The 15,868-nt window shown below is 54.2% G+C and overlaps 1 protein-coding gene across 9 annotated transcripts in view; it reads left to right on the forward strand.

Moving 5' to 3' along the window:
• Positions 1–1,337: 1,337 nt before the first annotated feature.
• Positions 1,338–15,868, forward strand: part of nrxn2b (neurexin 2b) — a 626,275-nt gene continuing 611,744 nt past the window's right edge. For 5 of the 9 annotated variants that reach the window (XM_088608828.1, XM_088608839.1, XM_088608832.1 and 2 more), the window contains exon 1: positions 1,339–1,562. The gene's annotated coding sequence lies outside the window, so the exon portion shown is untranslated. Of the gene's footprint in view, positions 1,563–15,868 lie in introns of all 9 variants that reach the window. The other 4 variants (XM_088608835.1, XM_088608836.1, XM_088608837.1 and 1 more) reach the window with 2 other exon arrangements.

The raw sequence follows: 15,868 nt of genomic DNA on the forward strand, positions 1-15,868 counted from the left end.
CAGTGGACTGGCGTCCTGTCCAGGGTGTATCCTGCCTTGCACCCGTTGCCTGCTGGGATAGGCTCCAGCTCTCCCGTGACCCTGTATGGGATTAAGCGGTTGGAAAATTTAGGGGTGGGGGAAATGAAACTGCTAATCGGCAGTGCACCTTGCAAAGAATTGCCCTCAGACATGTTCTGTCCATTTCACTGTTCGAGCCTGTTTTACAGAACAGCTACTAAATGATCCAGAGCACCAAACAAATAAAAGCTTTTCGAAAACGGACATGTGTGTCCCACAATTCCCTCGTCCACAGTATCACAAAACATGACACTGTGGGCAGCAGTGGCACCACCTTGTAGCTGGCTTCTACAAAGGAAAAACAGGTTGCTGCTGTAAGCAGGTGGACCAGTAGGGGGCGCTGTTCACCCTAGATCAGAGATCAGAATCGCCCAGCATGGAGGCACTGTGCAGAAGGAGATGCTTTCATTTGAATGAAACATTATCAAATATTTGAATGAAACGTTGAATTAAACGTTAAAAGCACAGTACAGGGCAGTGAGATCAGGGTAAATGTACAGTACAGGGCAGTGAAGCACAGTGAGATCAGGGTAAATGTACAGTAAGGTGTAGTAAAGCCCAGTGAGATCAGGGTAAATGTACAGTACAGGGCAGTGAAGCCCAGTGAGATCAGGGTAAAAGCACAGTATAGTGCTGAAAAGCCCAGTGAGATCAGGGTAAAAGCACAGTACAGCGCAGTAAAGCACAGTGAGATCAGGGTAAAACCACAGTACAGCGCAGTAAAGCACAGTGAGATCAGGGTAAATGTACAGTACAGTGCAGTAGATCCCAGTGAGATCAGGGTAAAAGCACAGTACAATGCAGTAGAGCCCAGTGAAATCTTGTATAGAGCAGAACTATAGGACAAATGTTTACTTAGCTCTTGGCTATATTTCGGTCACTTCCAAAGCTGCTTTAAAAAACCTGTTTGCGTGAAGCGATTTATTTTCCACAGTAGAAACCAGCATCGCGGTTTACCAGCCTTCAATCCATCCGTGTGCAGCCGTATAGGAAATATCACATCGTGTAAGGAAAAAAGAAAAAGGGGGGATTAGTACTATCTAGCGGTCTTTGTGGGTTTATCCCATGTAAATCACTGGAACTCCTCGATTTGAGCAGCGCTCACTGGCCTTCTCCCCGATCAATCAATCCACTTCATCGGACGCGCTGGCCACTTCCGAGGCAGTCCGGAGACGGAGCAGGATTGGTGGGAGGGGGAGGGGCGGTCGGTGTGACCACGCCCCTTCCCCCCCCTGAGCGCCGGGGCGGCCAATGGCGTAAGGCGGTGGGCGTGCCCGGAGGAGGGGAGGGGGCGGGCCCACGAGTGGTCCTGCTGCTGAGCTCGGCGATGCAGAGGCGCAGGTGGGGAGCCACAGCGCCAGCATCGTCTGTATCTGCTGGTTCAAAGAGGAGAAGACAACGGCATTTGTTCTTCCCCTCAGAAAGACAGAAGATTGTCCAACCGGGAATATACACTCCTCCTCTCCAGCGCCCGAGCCAGGGGACGTTCCACCTCAGACCAAGTAAGGACCCGTGTCGGTTGGTGTGTTTTTTTTGTGTCTCGTTGTCGTATCTGCCCGGAGAGCGCTGGGTGCTGTGTGCTCGGGGAAGCTGGCTGCGCTCGGAGACGGCGGCGTGTTTTTTCCCCCAAAAACCAGGGGGAGAGAGACGGGATCCGGGAGAGCGCGCGGAGATACGCCGGCTCCCTGCGCAGGAATTTAGGAGACACACACATACACACACACGCCAAAAAAAAAAAAAACAGCAGCGGGTGTTTTTTCCACCCCTCTCTCCTCGGGAGAAGGCGAAAGCGGAGGGGAAGCGCTGTGGTGGTTTTCGGTGAGGAGATGTGGACGGAGAGAGAAGGAGACGGAGCGGGGGTCTTGTTTTGGGGGGGGGGATTGAAGAGGGACCGTAGGCGCCAATGCGGAGGGGGGTATCTCCCCCCCCCCCCCCCCGGGGGCTGATCGGCGGGAGAGAGGGGGGAGTCGGGGGACGGGCAGTGTGTGTGGAGGGGAGCGAGGGCTTCGAGTCGGTCTCGAAAGCACATACAGTAGCTGTGAGTGTGTGTGTGTGTGGGGGGGGTGAGAGACAAATAATTACCCCGTCAGGAGAGGTGGTGGGGGGGGGGGTTGTATCCTAAAGAGACTTTTCTCGTGTCGGGGGGGGGAGTGGGGTCCGCGCTCCCGCTCGCCAAAGGTCAGAGAAAATCATCAAAACCCCGAAGGAGACCTGCGGAGGACACGACACGCGTGACCGCCCCCCCTCCCCACCCCCTTTGGGGGTATCTCGAGCAATAATCATCGGCGGGCAATCGAACGCGGTGTCACCTCGCGCCGGGGCAGTGGGGGAGAGCGGCGCGCGCCCTTCCCCTCTCCCTGCGTGATCGTGTTGTCGAGGCGGCACGCGCGGAACGACCCCCCCCCCCCCCACACACACACATATACTTGGGTTACCCACGGAGGGAAAGCCGCCAAACCAGCCAACCCGTCACGGCACCGAAGGCAGGACGTACAACACAACACAACACAACACGACTCCTATCCGCATGTCATCCATTATAGCGCTGTCAGGCCCCTGCGTGGGTCCCGTCAGCCCATCCTGTGGCACGCCGCGCTGTTCTTCCCTCAGCTCGTGGCTGGAATGTGCTCTGTGAAAAAAAAACACTCCCTGTTTTTACCGCGGCGAGTGGGTTTGTTTCTCTCTCTCTCTCTTCAGACTGGTCGCGCCGTCGGGTTTCGTTTCTCTCTGCCCCCCCGTTTCCTGGCGAGGTGACAGCGGGGTGGGGGTGGGGGCAGTTTTTCAATGGTGGGGGGGCGGAGGTGCTCAGCGAGGCCTCTGCCGGCCCCGCTGTCGGGCGAAGTGGCGGGTTTCTCGCGTTTAAAGCCCCCCGCGGGGGTGTCCTGGCAAAAAGACCTTGTCCCCCACCACCTCCACCACCCCGTCCTGGGGGGCCCACGGGCGGAAACTTCAGCCTCCTGAGGCGGGAGGCAGTTTTGCGCAAAAGCGGGCGACCCCCCCCCCCCTCTCACCCCTGCCCGGGCGCCAACCGGACCGGCGCGCGTGTGCGTGGAGAGGACAGGCGTGACGGGGACCCACGGAGGAGGATGAACGCGGTGCGCGGGTTCGTGGGATTTGCGAGTGGGGGTGTGAGAGTCCAGCTGGGGCCGAGGCGGATGTGGGGTTTAAATAAATAACTGAACGAACGGAGAGACAGAAAGTCGTGTTGGTGGTGGTGTCTAACACCGAATTTTGTTTAAAAAAAAATATTATTTTGTTTTTAAAATTACGCTCTCGCGTACGGGTTTGTTCTGTCTCGCGTGGTGAGGGGCCGGGAGGTCGGACTGGGGACTGGCAGGGGCGAAAGAAGCCAAGAGCGGTCTGAAATCACGCAGGACCAGCGCCACGCGTGGAAGGGTCGGCTGGCGACTCTGCGTTTCCCCTGGTGTCGCTGGTGTTCACAGGCGCTCAGCCCAGGTGGTGTGTGTGTGTGTGTGTGTGTTTTTCCCAAACCGCAGGTCTCCTCCCCCCCCTCTTCTGGTAGCGTCACGCTCTGTTTCAGGCGGGCTGTCCCGTGGGAGACACCTCCGGGGCGAAGCGGTCCAGCTCTCCGGGGTCCGGTCTCCTGCGCACCCCCGTGGCAGAACAGAGGGGACCCCGAAAGGCAGGAGGGCGAGAGAGTCTGTCACCCGGGTGGCCCGGCTGTCGGGCGAGGCAGCTCCACCCGAGCCCGTGGAGAAACCCCCGGTTTTGGTTCCCGGCTGATCCCTCCGTGGCCCACAGTCGGGCATCAGGCAGGAAGGCCCCCGGTTTCAAATCGGGATCACTCGCGTCGCCGAAGGCCCACCCGTGGGATTAGTCCGGAACGGCGCGACTCCCGTTTCAGCCCTCCAACACGTCGGAGGCCGCCTTTCAGACCCCCCCCAAAATCAACAACACAACACACGTCATCAACAACACAACCGTCTCAGGCAGCTCTGCCGGTGTTTCAGTCAGGCGTCCGGTGGTCAGTTCCGTTCGGGGTGCAGTTCAGTCCGGGATGGGTGGGGGCTTGGGGGAGACAAAAGCAATACCACGAGAGTCTCCCCAATCAAACCCGGGCGAAATGCCTCTGCACCACAAAACAGGCGACGAACACAACACGCAGACTCCCCTCAGAAGGTGACCCCCCACGCCGGGCACATCGATGAGCAGGCGGTTCAAAACTTTCTACGCAGGCGCATCAGCTCAAAAGCCCTTATAAGGGGGGCTTTAAACAGGGTGGGGTCGAGGAACAATGCTTACCTGTAGGGTGAACCCTGAACGTGAACTCTTCCTCTCTTCCCGATTTCCTCCTGTTTCTCCGAGTCTCTCAGACGACCAGACGACACGGGGAGGTTTACAAAGCTGAACCCGTCTGCGACCCGAATCCCCGTCCCGGTTCGTGTCTTGGGTTGTTTCTGGACGGCTCCCGACCTCTGCCCGCTCAAGGTCACGTCTGACTCCAGAGCGTCGTCCAGAGCAATGCCCGGGCGGGGCGGGGCCGAGCCGAGCCGGGCCGGAAGAGGCGCTCAGACGGGGGACCGTCTGCATGTTAGACGTACAGTTATAGTGCGCGATTCGCTGCGGTGATCTAAACTCCTGTCTGTGTGTCTGCGCGGATGCAACGCGAGGCGCAGTTTCTGCTGATTTTTCGTTTAACGTCTTTAGGACCCATCTTCTGTTTTCCTTGCGATGCCTGCGAGAGAAATGGTTCTCGTCCCTCGCTTTAAAGGCCCCTTGTTGTGCGGCGGTAAGGGCACTCCGGGTTGTATTGTTCGGCAGTATTCCTGAGCATCTCGGGGCAGAAACAAAACAAGGCACTGCAGATGAGCCAGTGGAAACGTCACAAGTGTTAAGAAACGTTGGGAGGTGTGGGGACTATGTCTCTCTCCTTGTTTTAAAGACTCCTGAACTGTGGACACCCACCCCCCTCCGACACGCCCACCTGTCAGAGCCAGCCCTGCAGACACACCCCCCTCTGACACGCCCACCTGTCAGAGCCGGAGTTGTAAACACACCGCTGACACGCCCCCTACCAGAGACCTACCTATAGACACACTATGTGAACTGTGGACACCCACCCCCCCTCCAACACGCCCACCAATCAGAGCCAGCCCCCATAGACACACCCCTCTGACATGCCCACCAATCAGAGGCAGCCCTGCAGACACACCCCCTGACACGCCCCCCCCTCAGAGTCACTCCTCTTCTGAGCTCACAGCTCCTTGGTGCCAGACAAGCCTATTAAGGGAGTCTTTCCCATGCATACAACAGGAGTGCCTCACCTGGCGAAGGGTTTTGATCAAGAAGGCCCAGCTCACAAAAGAGCTCTTGAGAGAGCCTCTGGGGCTGCCGTTATTGTTTCGAAGTGTTGATTTTAATCAAATGAAAATAAAAAGCGATATTGATCAGGACAGTTTTCACGGCGGAGCCGGAGAGGTGTTCGATAGCGCAGGGGGGATGAAACAAAGTTTAATGAAAGCAGAACTATTTTATCGATTTGGGAAGCAGGCTTTTTAAAAAAAAAAAAAACACACACACACTTTTGAACATCACTCAGAGGCGGGATCCTTGAGAACTCAGCTTGAGATACTGCCCTGGGCTCGGCGGGCCTGGGGAAAACTCAGAATGTATTCCACCTACATTTTTTTTAACTTATTCCCCCATTTAAAAAAAAAATGTCCGTTCGTCTCTTCCTAGCGCTGTAGAGGAGCTCCAGGTGGCTCGAAAGGGCAGCTCGCGCGCTGGCTGGGATTTTCAGATCCTGGGAGAGCAAACGGGAACGATTAAGGATAAATCGGGGGGGGGGGGCTCAACTCATTTCCTGGTCTCTGTTGGCTTCTCTCCCATCCTGTGTGGTCAATTAAACAATTAAGCTCATTATGGTCTTTGGCGGAGATGTACAGGATGTTATTTAACCCATTTCTGGGTGACTCTTCCCAACTCCTCAGAGAGCCAAGCTACAAGTGCCGTGATCCGCTTTCAAAGCGCAGTTAATTTCAAAATGAAAAGCCGCTGTGTAACTGAGACCTCAGGCTGGCTCCAATCCCAGAAGACGCTGGGCTGTCCAGTGACTGAGGTTGACACCTCTGGTCTAGAGCTTTAACTGGCACCAGATTCCAGCAGCCCCGTCATGCTGGACAGGGGGCAGATGGTTCAATTCGAATTCAGAGAGCTTCAAGTAACACATCGCTGGGTGCCATAGAGCATATTTGCGAGTTCCTTTTTGTTTTCTGGTCAGAAGGCTTTCTGATTTGGTTGAACTTTTTACGAAAATCGCTTACAGAGTCCCCACGCGTTCAAGGGCCAGGAAGGCAGAATGAATCCTGTTACCAAGCCCGTTAAGGGTTCGAACTGAGAGCTGGGCTGGAGCAAAAACCAGGAGGTGTGTGTGGAGGCCCCAGGATCAGGACTGGGGAACCACAGTTAGGCTGCACCACGGAGTTCTCCTGGATCGGATCTCAGATTGACACTGGGTTTCAGATCTTTATTTTTTTTTTTACTTAAGGGCCAGAGATTTCTCTTTCCTCACATCGCGTCCTGGTTTTGTCAGAGCGGTATAACGGTCAGCAGGCTGTGTCATTAGCTGTACAGCAGGGAGAGTATGCAGATGTGAATATACTGACCCCCGCTGGTCAGGGCTGGGGCTCGGTATTTGCTGTCTAACCCAGTGATGATTAGGGGGGGGGCCAATCGGCCTGCTGAAAGTCATTTCACGCTGCCAAGGGCAGTTTGTACAAAGACGGGACAAAAGAATGCACAGGCATGAAGAGGGGGGGGGAAGCAAATCAGTGTCGCACCATTCCTGTGTAAATGGTGTATCACTGATATGCGTCCTCCTAGTTTGTTACTGAGTACCTTATTCAAGGGTATAAGAGCAGTATCTCACAGAGGATTTGAACTCACAAACTCCCACTAGTGAGTCCAGTACCCGGACCTCTGTATCACACTGACAGCGGTACTACAGCCAGAGAAGAGAGCTGACATTTTTTTTTTGTTTAAGGATTAAAATAAGAAGAGCATCACACAGATTAAAAAAAAAAAGATGCATCAGAGAATGTTTCACGACTCTGTTAAGCTCGGTGCTTAAAAGGCCTCGTTGTGATGCTCTGAAGAAAACAGGCTTTTCTGTTCGGATTTGTTACCGGGATTGTGAAACACGCGCCTGTGGGGATTCTGTGATGAGATGTCTTTATTTTAGGAGCGGCTGTTGAATCCGGGAGTATTCCTCGCAGTGATTAACCCAGGATGGCCTGCTTTTTGTGTTGTGAAAAAGAAAAACAGAACTCCCCGGCCTACTCTGTCACAATCCGTTAACCCTCAAAGTTCGTCTGTCGTGACTCTGCCCGATTATAGCCGTTTCTGTAACTGGGTTTCAGCGAGTCAGGACCTCTCTGTCACGACGTGCCCTCTGCGCGCTCAGGCTGGTCAGTGGTCCTCACCTGCGAACTCGCTGAGTGGGCCGTCCTGCCGCCTCAGTTCAGGAGCGCGCTCCGTTCGGCCGCGCGAGGGGAAAAGGCGAGCGACGCTCTTCCGCGCCCCCGCCTGCTGAGCCCGTTGGAGTGGGACAGCTGTGCTCGCTGCCGTATCTGTCATCCCCGCCTTTGACTTCAGCACCACAGTCACGGACAGCTCATTACCCAGCTGCCTTGATTTACACACTTGTGTGTGTGTGTGTGTGTGACTTGCTGATGTCTGTATCTGGCTGTTTTTCGCCTGTGTGCGTGTGTCCAGAACTTCGCAGCTTGCGACCAGCTGCCTCCTGCAGCCTGTGCCCCTCGGTGAGCTGCACGCCCGGGGGAGTAGGCACCACCCCGAGCCCAGGCCCGCTCCTGGCCTGCGGGACAGGCCCCGATCAGCCCAGATCAGCTGGCTAAATCGCAGGGCACATAAAAACCAATACAGAGGACGTGTCTTTACTGAGGCCCATCCAAAGACATACTCTCACATTAGCAGCTGCCACTGTGAAGCCTTGCATATCCCAACACGTCCTAATTGCCCCCTTGTGAGAACGTGTAATCTCTACCCTTAACTCATTACTGAATGCTTACCTCGTTTGCTGCACAGCATAACAGGCCTAATCGAGGCTTTGGTGGCTGAGTGTCTGTTCCTGAGCTGGCCTACCACAATGGGTTTGGGGGGGGGGGGGTTCATAGGTTCAGAGGTTTGGGGGGGGTACAGAAGTTTGGAAGTTCGGGGGTGCGGAAGTCAGGAGTTTGGGGATTTGGGAGATCGGAAGTTGGCACGTTGCTCACGGCCACCCTCTTACGTCAGTGTGTGTGTGTGTGTGTGAGATCCACAGGGTCTCGCCCCCCAGGATCGCTCGCGCGGGGCGGAGAGAGGGGTGCGCCTCGGTGCAGACGGGCCGCTGGCCGCGCCCCCCGTTTGGGGGCGATGGCCGAGGGCAGGCCGGGCCTCTGACGGGACCCGCGTCGGCACGGAGGGGCTCCTGGCCGCGGCGAGCAGGCGGCTTAAAAAAAAAAAAAAAAAAAAACCAAACAAACAGGAGCAGCCCGCGCGCGTGTGCCTCTAAGAGCCTGTTGCTCACCCTGTCCACTCCCCACGGCGCGCCTCTTTCAGCGGGAGCCAACGCCACAGGCTCGGGAGGTCAGGAGACGGCCGGCACAGGCAGCGACCAGCGACCATGTGGGCCTGCCAGCCCGCAGAGCAGCTGGGTGCAATTCGGAGGGCTATCGCAGCCAGTGTGTCACATAGGGATCGCCGAGAGAGTGCAGATCTGCCTCCTGCCTCTGCAGGGTCTCCCTCCTCGTCTCAGAGGAGGGCCCCAGTTCGCTGCAGCGAACCGCCCCTGTGTACCGGAGACGAACGGACCGGCCTGTGTTACTGGGTGTAGCCCTGCCTTGAGCAGGAGAGAGCAGCATCTTTTTTTTTTGACACACGTGGGCTTGTGCTGCAGATCCCTCAGTCTCAGTCTCAGTCACAGTTTGCCTGCCAGCATTCTGCGCGATTGTAGCCTTTCGCTAACCAGCACACGCGCTGAACGTCTGCTTTCAGGAAGCGAGGACCTGCCTGTGGCCTGGTGACCTCCGTCTGCTCACGCCGGTCAGCGGCTCCTACAGTACCTGCCAAATGCGCGATGCCTCGCCCCACAAGCCGCAGTTGTTTTCACACGGCATCTGTACTAGATAAACGAGGCTGCTAAATAAAATAACGGTTAGAGACTTACATTTGGAAACTTTCCTGGAGTTCCACAAAAAAGCGGTCGATTTTATTTCGCTGCCGGGAGCGCAGAGAGAGAGAGCCTCTTCGCCGTTAAGGAAGTTTCCAAACTCAAGGCGATAGTCTATCTCCCCATCACATCGTTTTCAATAACCGTTTATCCATTTCGGGGTCGCTGAGCCTATCCCGGCAAGCGACGGGCGCAGGGCAGGGTACGCCCTGGGTGGGACGCCAGTCTGTTAGAGGACGGACACACACACACACTCCCACCAGGGCCAATTTTCCCCCAGAAGCCAGTTACCCTCCCAGCGTGTCTTAGGACCTTTGGGGGGGAAACTGGAGCACATGAACACAGGGGGAACATGCAAACTCCACACAGACAGCACCCCAAGTCCGGGATCGAACCCAGGACCCCAGCACCACGAGGTCAGCAATGCTCACCACTGGACCGCTGGGCCACTCCGATTCGTGAATGGCCTTACTCCGGCCCATGATGGCTGAGGTGTCTGCAAAGCTTCTCTACTGATTTGCGGTAGAGATGATTGCGTCGTGCTTCGACGAGGGGGGCGGGGGGTGCAATCTCTGTCCCTCGGGGCCACTCCTTTGCCCCCCCATCTGGTTCAGAAGGTGCCAAGGGGCTTATCCCATTCAGCGCATTCGGAGAGTTGCCGCCACAGTGAGATACTGCCGCTGCCCGTCTTAAACTTGCGCCCAGGCCGTGCCGTGTGGGTGGGTAAGCGTTCTGAAAACACGCCTGGAGTTACGGCGCTGGGGTGGGGGGGCAGATGCCTTTGCCAGCCCAGCTGCCCCCCCATCGTAGGCGTTACCTAAAATCCCATGTTAACAGATATGGGCGTGTCTGTCGAGGTGTGTCTCCCATGTGCCTCCGTCCCGCCATGCCTGCGGTGTCCAGCAGGGGTCCCCACTGAGACGGCGGCAGAGAACAACAGCAGTAGGACGCCTTTCAGTAGAAAGGCGCATAACGTCGTTTAAAAGTGCCACGCCCATGGGGCATTTTTCGGGACTGCCTGTGGCGCACACGTTCCCATGATGCAGCAGCAGACCGGGCGTTTATCGTAGAGAGTTACGCGTCTGCCTGCTGGGGTCCCGGCCTCCTCCTGTCCTCTAATGTCGAAGGCACAAATCAAACAGCCGATATGCCATTTCACCGTTTTGTCGGATTGCAAGCTTAGCGGGAGGGGTGCTTGGAAAGTTTTTTTAAAAGAAGTCAGTGGGCCAGTTTCAGCGACATGCCGGGGCAGCTTGTTCCCACCCCCCACCACCCTTTGTGTAAAGAAACGTCTGCGGGTCCTCAGTTTTAAAAGGTTTCCCTTTTCTTTCCACCCTGCATTGCATTGGGTTTCCGAAGAAGCCCACCGGGCCGAATTAGTCTGGGTTCCGTATTCGTAATGTAGACATTTTTTTAGGGTTAACTCCACCTTCGGTAATGCATTTCTGTGCGTCTACTCTGCTTTTGCTCCGATACAACAGAGCAAGCCTTTAAAGGGGACCGGACCCCTGCGGTATTTCTTCTCTGAACATTCTGCAGAACCGGAGGTGGAGAATTCCTCGTTTCACGTCTGGGGTGAGCAGGGGTCACAAATCCAAGAGCTTTCAATTAAACCCTGGGCGGCTTCTTGACTTCCAGGCTTGTTTGCTGGACCTTGAGGGTGGATTGAAGGTAATTCCTCCGTCGATCCTCCGCCGGGCCTTCAAGAAGAGCCCCCCCAGTGCAGCCCAGCGTACCGGAGAGGGCTGGGAGGTAGTGCAGACAGAGAAAGGGCTGCTCTGGGAGATGAAGTCTGATGGGGCAGGACAGCAGGCCTCACTCGCACGTGCCTGGCTGTACCTCTCCGTCGGCTGGGGTTTTGCCGAGTCGATCTCAAATTTTGGGGATGCTCGGATTTACAGCCCTTGGCAGACGGGAAGAGAGGAGACACTAGGTCCCCGTTTTTCTCGTTGTCTCGCCACGGACCAGAGGCGGATGGGAGCCAGGTGGGTCGGCGGGATGCCGGAGACACAGCGGGCTCAGCCTGGGGGGGGGGGGGGGCCTGTCCTGGTCTCTCCGGGGGTATCCTCCTCCTCCTCCTCCCCCGCGGAAGGCATTTCCAGCCCCAAGTGGCGCGGTTGTCGTCGTCTAGTCGCGTCAGCAAACAAGGACGCCAGTGGTGGTGGGGCCGCCGCCGCGCTCTTTAATTAACGTGGTGTAATTAATCGCAGCAAATTGCGCGGTCTGAGTCGCCAATCGAGCAAAAAAAAAAAAAAAGAAAAAAGACCGATTGCCTTTTTCATGGTGAGCGAGTTCCACTCCCTGCTCCTGCCGTATATTAACCACAGGGCCAGGCGGCCTTCAGTCCAGACGCGGCCCGGAGAGGAGCTGCCTGTAACGAACAGTTCTTTCCGGACCCTATGCGGATGATAGGGGGGGCGTGTCTAAAGTACGCTGGTGCACGGGGGAGGTGTGGCCAAGGCAAACAATCCAAAAGCAATCCATAGAGGGAATCCAAAAACGCAAGAAAGTCCATAGCCAGGTGATCCATCCAAACACGGAATTAAAAACACGAACCGGGTCGGAACCGGCGGACTAGGAACGGGAACAGAGGTTAAAACCTTAACGGGACCAGGCGCTTCCAGGTCCCGGACTCGCACGGTGCCGAAACCAGATGCAGAGCCAGGCTGAACGTCAGCGCCTGGCTTTTAAGGTGGGCTGGGAAAAGGGGTCAGGTGCACAGAATTAAGTCTGAAGTGAAAGGGCTGGAGCACCCTTAAGGAGGAGGGACGACAATCGTGACACTGCCTTTCGAACCCAGAGGAGCGAACTCGGTTCTGTGCCTCCCAGTCCGCGGGTCAATTAAAGACACTGGATCTGATGGATCGGTTTGATCGATCCGCTATTGAAACAGCTGACCTCGAGCTGCTGTGATCAGGTGTTTGAAGAATCTGATCAGTGTGAATTAAAGACACTGGATCTGATTGATCAGTGTCAGTGATCAGCTATCAGTACAGTTGACCATGAGCTGCTGTGATCAAGTGTTTGAAAACTCTGATCAGTGTGAATTAAACACACTAGATCTGATTGATCAGTGTGATGGATCAGCTATCAGTACAGTTGACCTTCAGTTGCTGTGATCAGTGTTTGTGAAAGATCAGTGTGAATTAAAGATACTGGATCTGATTGATCGGTGTCATGGATCAGCTATCAGTACAGTTGACCTTCAGTTGCTGTGATTAGTGTTTACAAACTCTGCTCAGTGTGAATTAAACACACTAGATCTGATTGATCATTGTAATAGATCAGCTATCCGTACAGTTGACCATGAGCCTCTGTGATCAAGTGACTGAAGAATCTGATCAGTGTGAATTAAACACACTAGATCTGATTGATCAGTGTGATGGATCAGCTATAAGTACAGTTGACCTTCAGCTGCTGTGATCAGTGTTTGTGAAAGATCAGTGTGAATTAAAGATACTGGATCTGATTGATCGGTGTCATGGATCAGCTATCAGTACAGTTGACCTTGAGCTGCTGTGATCAGTGTTTGAAGACTCTGATCAGTGTGAATTAAAGACACTAGATCTGATTGATCAGTGTGATGGATCAGCTATCAGTACAGTTGACCTTCAGTTGCTGTGATTAGTGTTTACAGACTGTGCTCAGTGTGAATTAAACACACTAGATCTGATTGATCAGAGTGATGGATCAGCTATCGGTACAGAAACATTGAGCCGCTGTGATCAAGTGTTTGCAGACTCTGCTCAGTGTGAATTAAAGACAATAGATCCGATTGATCAGAGTCACGGATCAGCTATCAGTACAGCTGACCTTGAACCGCTGTGATCAAGTGTTTGCAGACTCTGCTCAGTGTGGATTAAAGACAATAGATCTGATGGATCAGGGTGATGGATCAGCTATCAGTACAGCTGACCTTGAGTCGCTGTTTGCAGGCTGTGCCCAGTGTGAATGAAAGACACTGGACGACAGGTGTCCTCTCACCCAAACCGAGCTGCAGTAATAACCCTCACATCTGCTTCAGCGGGAGAGAGCACCAGCCGAGGCTCTGAGCAAAGTGCTGATGCTCACAGAATACCTATATTGTGACTCCTGATTGTGTCTAAGATGTCTAAGGCTTTGGCACAGCGGTCTACATGTGCTTAATTTACCGTGCCCATGATCACCGTAAGCGGAGATGATCACGTTAAAGGGAAACAGTCCATCTGGAAGGATTGCTGCTTTCTCTCTCTCTCCCTTTTTTTTGAAGTGGTGTGATGGATTTTAGCCCCGGAGCTTCGGTTTTTATTAGATCCACCCTCCCCGCCCCTCCTCCGTGTCTCCCTGAAGAATGATCTAACGCAGTGCTCCTCAGACAGGGGCAAGCGAGGGTGGAGATGGCAAAGGAAGCCAAGAACCGGCCCCTTCAATAGCCATTGGCCACAGCCCTGTTAGGGGGCGCTTTCCTTTACTTTAATGAGACTCAGTGCTGGACTGTATATATATATAAACAGGTTACAAGTGAGAGGAGGCCATCCATCTCCTTTGGTAGATAGAAGTTTAGTTGATCTGAGGACTTTCCTCCAGCCGGTTCTTGACAAAGGCTAAGGTATTGACTCCAACAACACGGCTGGCCATACTGTTGTCTGACCGGGTCTGTTCCAGACCCCCCCCACCCACCCTTTGCGTAAAGAACTAACCCCGGTGTCGTGATCCGAGGAGCTCGGCCAACCTGCTTCTGGAGAGAAGCAGCCGAGGCATCAGCTTCTACAATACGGCTGGGCCCGCCTGTTCCCCACTCCCCCCACCCTTTGTGTAAAGAGGCGCTTTCCTGTTCTGACTCGATGCTCGACAGGAGGGTGTATTGCATCCGCTGAGAAACCTTCCTCTCACAGAGCTGAGGTGCTACACCTGTCACACTCATGTGATGACTTGTACTAGCTATTGGTATCTAAATAGAGAACCCATACATAATGCATTCTGAATCAGTAGAAATACTTAAGGCAAAATCTGTCTGATTGTCATATCTCGTTATGTTTGAATAGGGCCTCGTGGAACAGGCAGTACAGGACCTCCTACACTCAGCTGCTCCCCTGTGTGCACAGTGCTTGTTCTGCGTTGCAGGGAGTCTGTGATGCCCAGCTATTCGCTGGAGCTCTGCAGAATATGTCACTATTTAGCATAACCCCCCCCCCCCCCACAAGTAACCGCCAGGATAAATACAAAATCAAATGGAATGAAAGTGCAGCTACATCTAAACAAGCAGTTTAGGAGGCTTATTAATTAATAATTCCAAATGTTTTTAGCACTTTCACACCAAAGGATCCCAAAACGTTTACCACGCACACACTAAAAAGGAGACACACTTCATCTCTCACTGAAGTAGAGCCCCACCTGGGAGACGCGCAGTGGTCATTCTGCACCAGCAGCCCCCACCTGGGAGACGCGCAGTGGTCATTCTGCACCAGCAGCCCCCACCTGGGAGACGCACAGTGCTCATTCTGCACCAGCGGCCCCCACCTGGGAGACGCACAGTGGTCATTCTGCACCAGCGGCCCCCACCTGGGAGACACACAGTGCTCATTCTGCACCAGCAGCCCCCACCTGGGAGACGCACAGTGCTCATTCTGCACCAGCAGCCCCCACCTGGGAGACACACAGCAACCTTTCTGCGCTGCTTTTTTAGAAAAATATGCAATAGCCCTTTGGAGTTGGCTTTGGCTAATTCTGCTTCTCAGTTTAAGTTACAATCTCAGCCACTGCACAACTTGTTCATCAATCTCTCAAACCCAACTTACTGGTGACACTGATCGCTAATTCCAGGCATTGCTTTACTGGCAGTTCAGTGACACATTCAGCTGCTCACCAGCTGATATACTGTATGTGTGTGTCGCTGCCTGTTTTCGCCAGATGTTGAATAAGACGTCCCAACAAAAGTCACGTCAACAGAACGGAGATTATTTTGTGCACGCTCGCAGCCGGAGTGTCTCAAATAATGATGGTTAATAATAATGAAAACATCATCCCATCCCCCAGGAGGCAATGATTACATTTGGCTGAATCTGGATTTAGAGAAGACACACAGATTGCACAGGGACTGCATGTGTTGCGGAACAGATACAGAAAAAACACAGCAAAGTCCAGGAGAAAAAATAACCTTTCCCCCAGCAAAGAAATAATAGTACGATGACAAAACAGATCCCAGCAAATAATCCCAAAGAAAATAAACAGCAGCAACAACACTGGAAATTCCAGGTGTATTTCCTCTTTTACTATGGTGAAAAGAGACTTTCCCAATCTAGATTGTTAACCATCGTTCTTTCCAAACGAAGGCAAATGATTGATTTGGGAATTCGAATTAGAATATTGTTTTGAATGACACCCCAGCTAGCATTGCTGCCTCCCAGCTCTCAGGCCCTGGGGTGCCGTCTGGGTGGAGTTTGCATGTTCTCCCCAGGTTTGCACGGGCTTCCTCCCACAGTCCACAGGCATGCTGGCGGGTGAATTGGCTTCGGGACTTCTGGGACGGTGTGCCATTCAGGGTGTACCGGGCCCTGTGCCCCTTCGGGTCCGGATTTGAACCCGGGACCACAGCCCCACGAGGCAGCAATGCTCACCCCTGAGTCACCCCACCACCCA

This window comes from Lepisosteus platostomus, chromosome 16, assembly GCF_059453375.1.
Source record: "Lepisosteus platostomus isolate fLepPlt1 chromosome 16, fLepPlt1.hap1, whole genome shotgun sequence".
Lineage (NCBI taxonomy): Eukaryota > Metazoa > Chordata > Actinopteri > Semionotiformes > Lepisosteidae > Lepisosteus > Lepisosteus platostomus.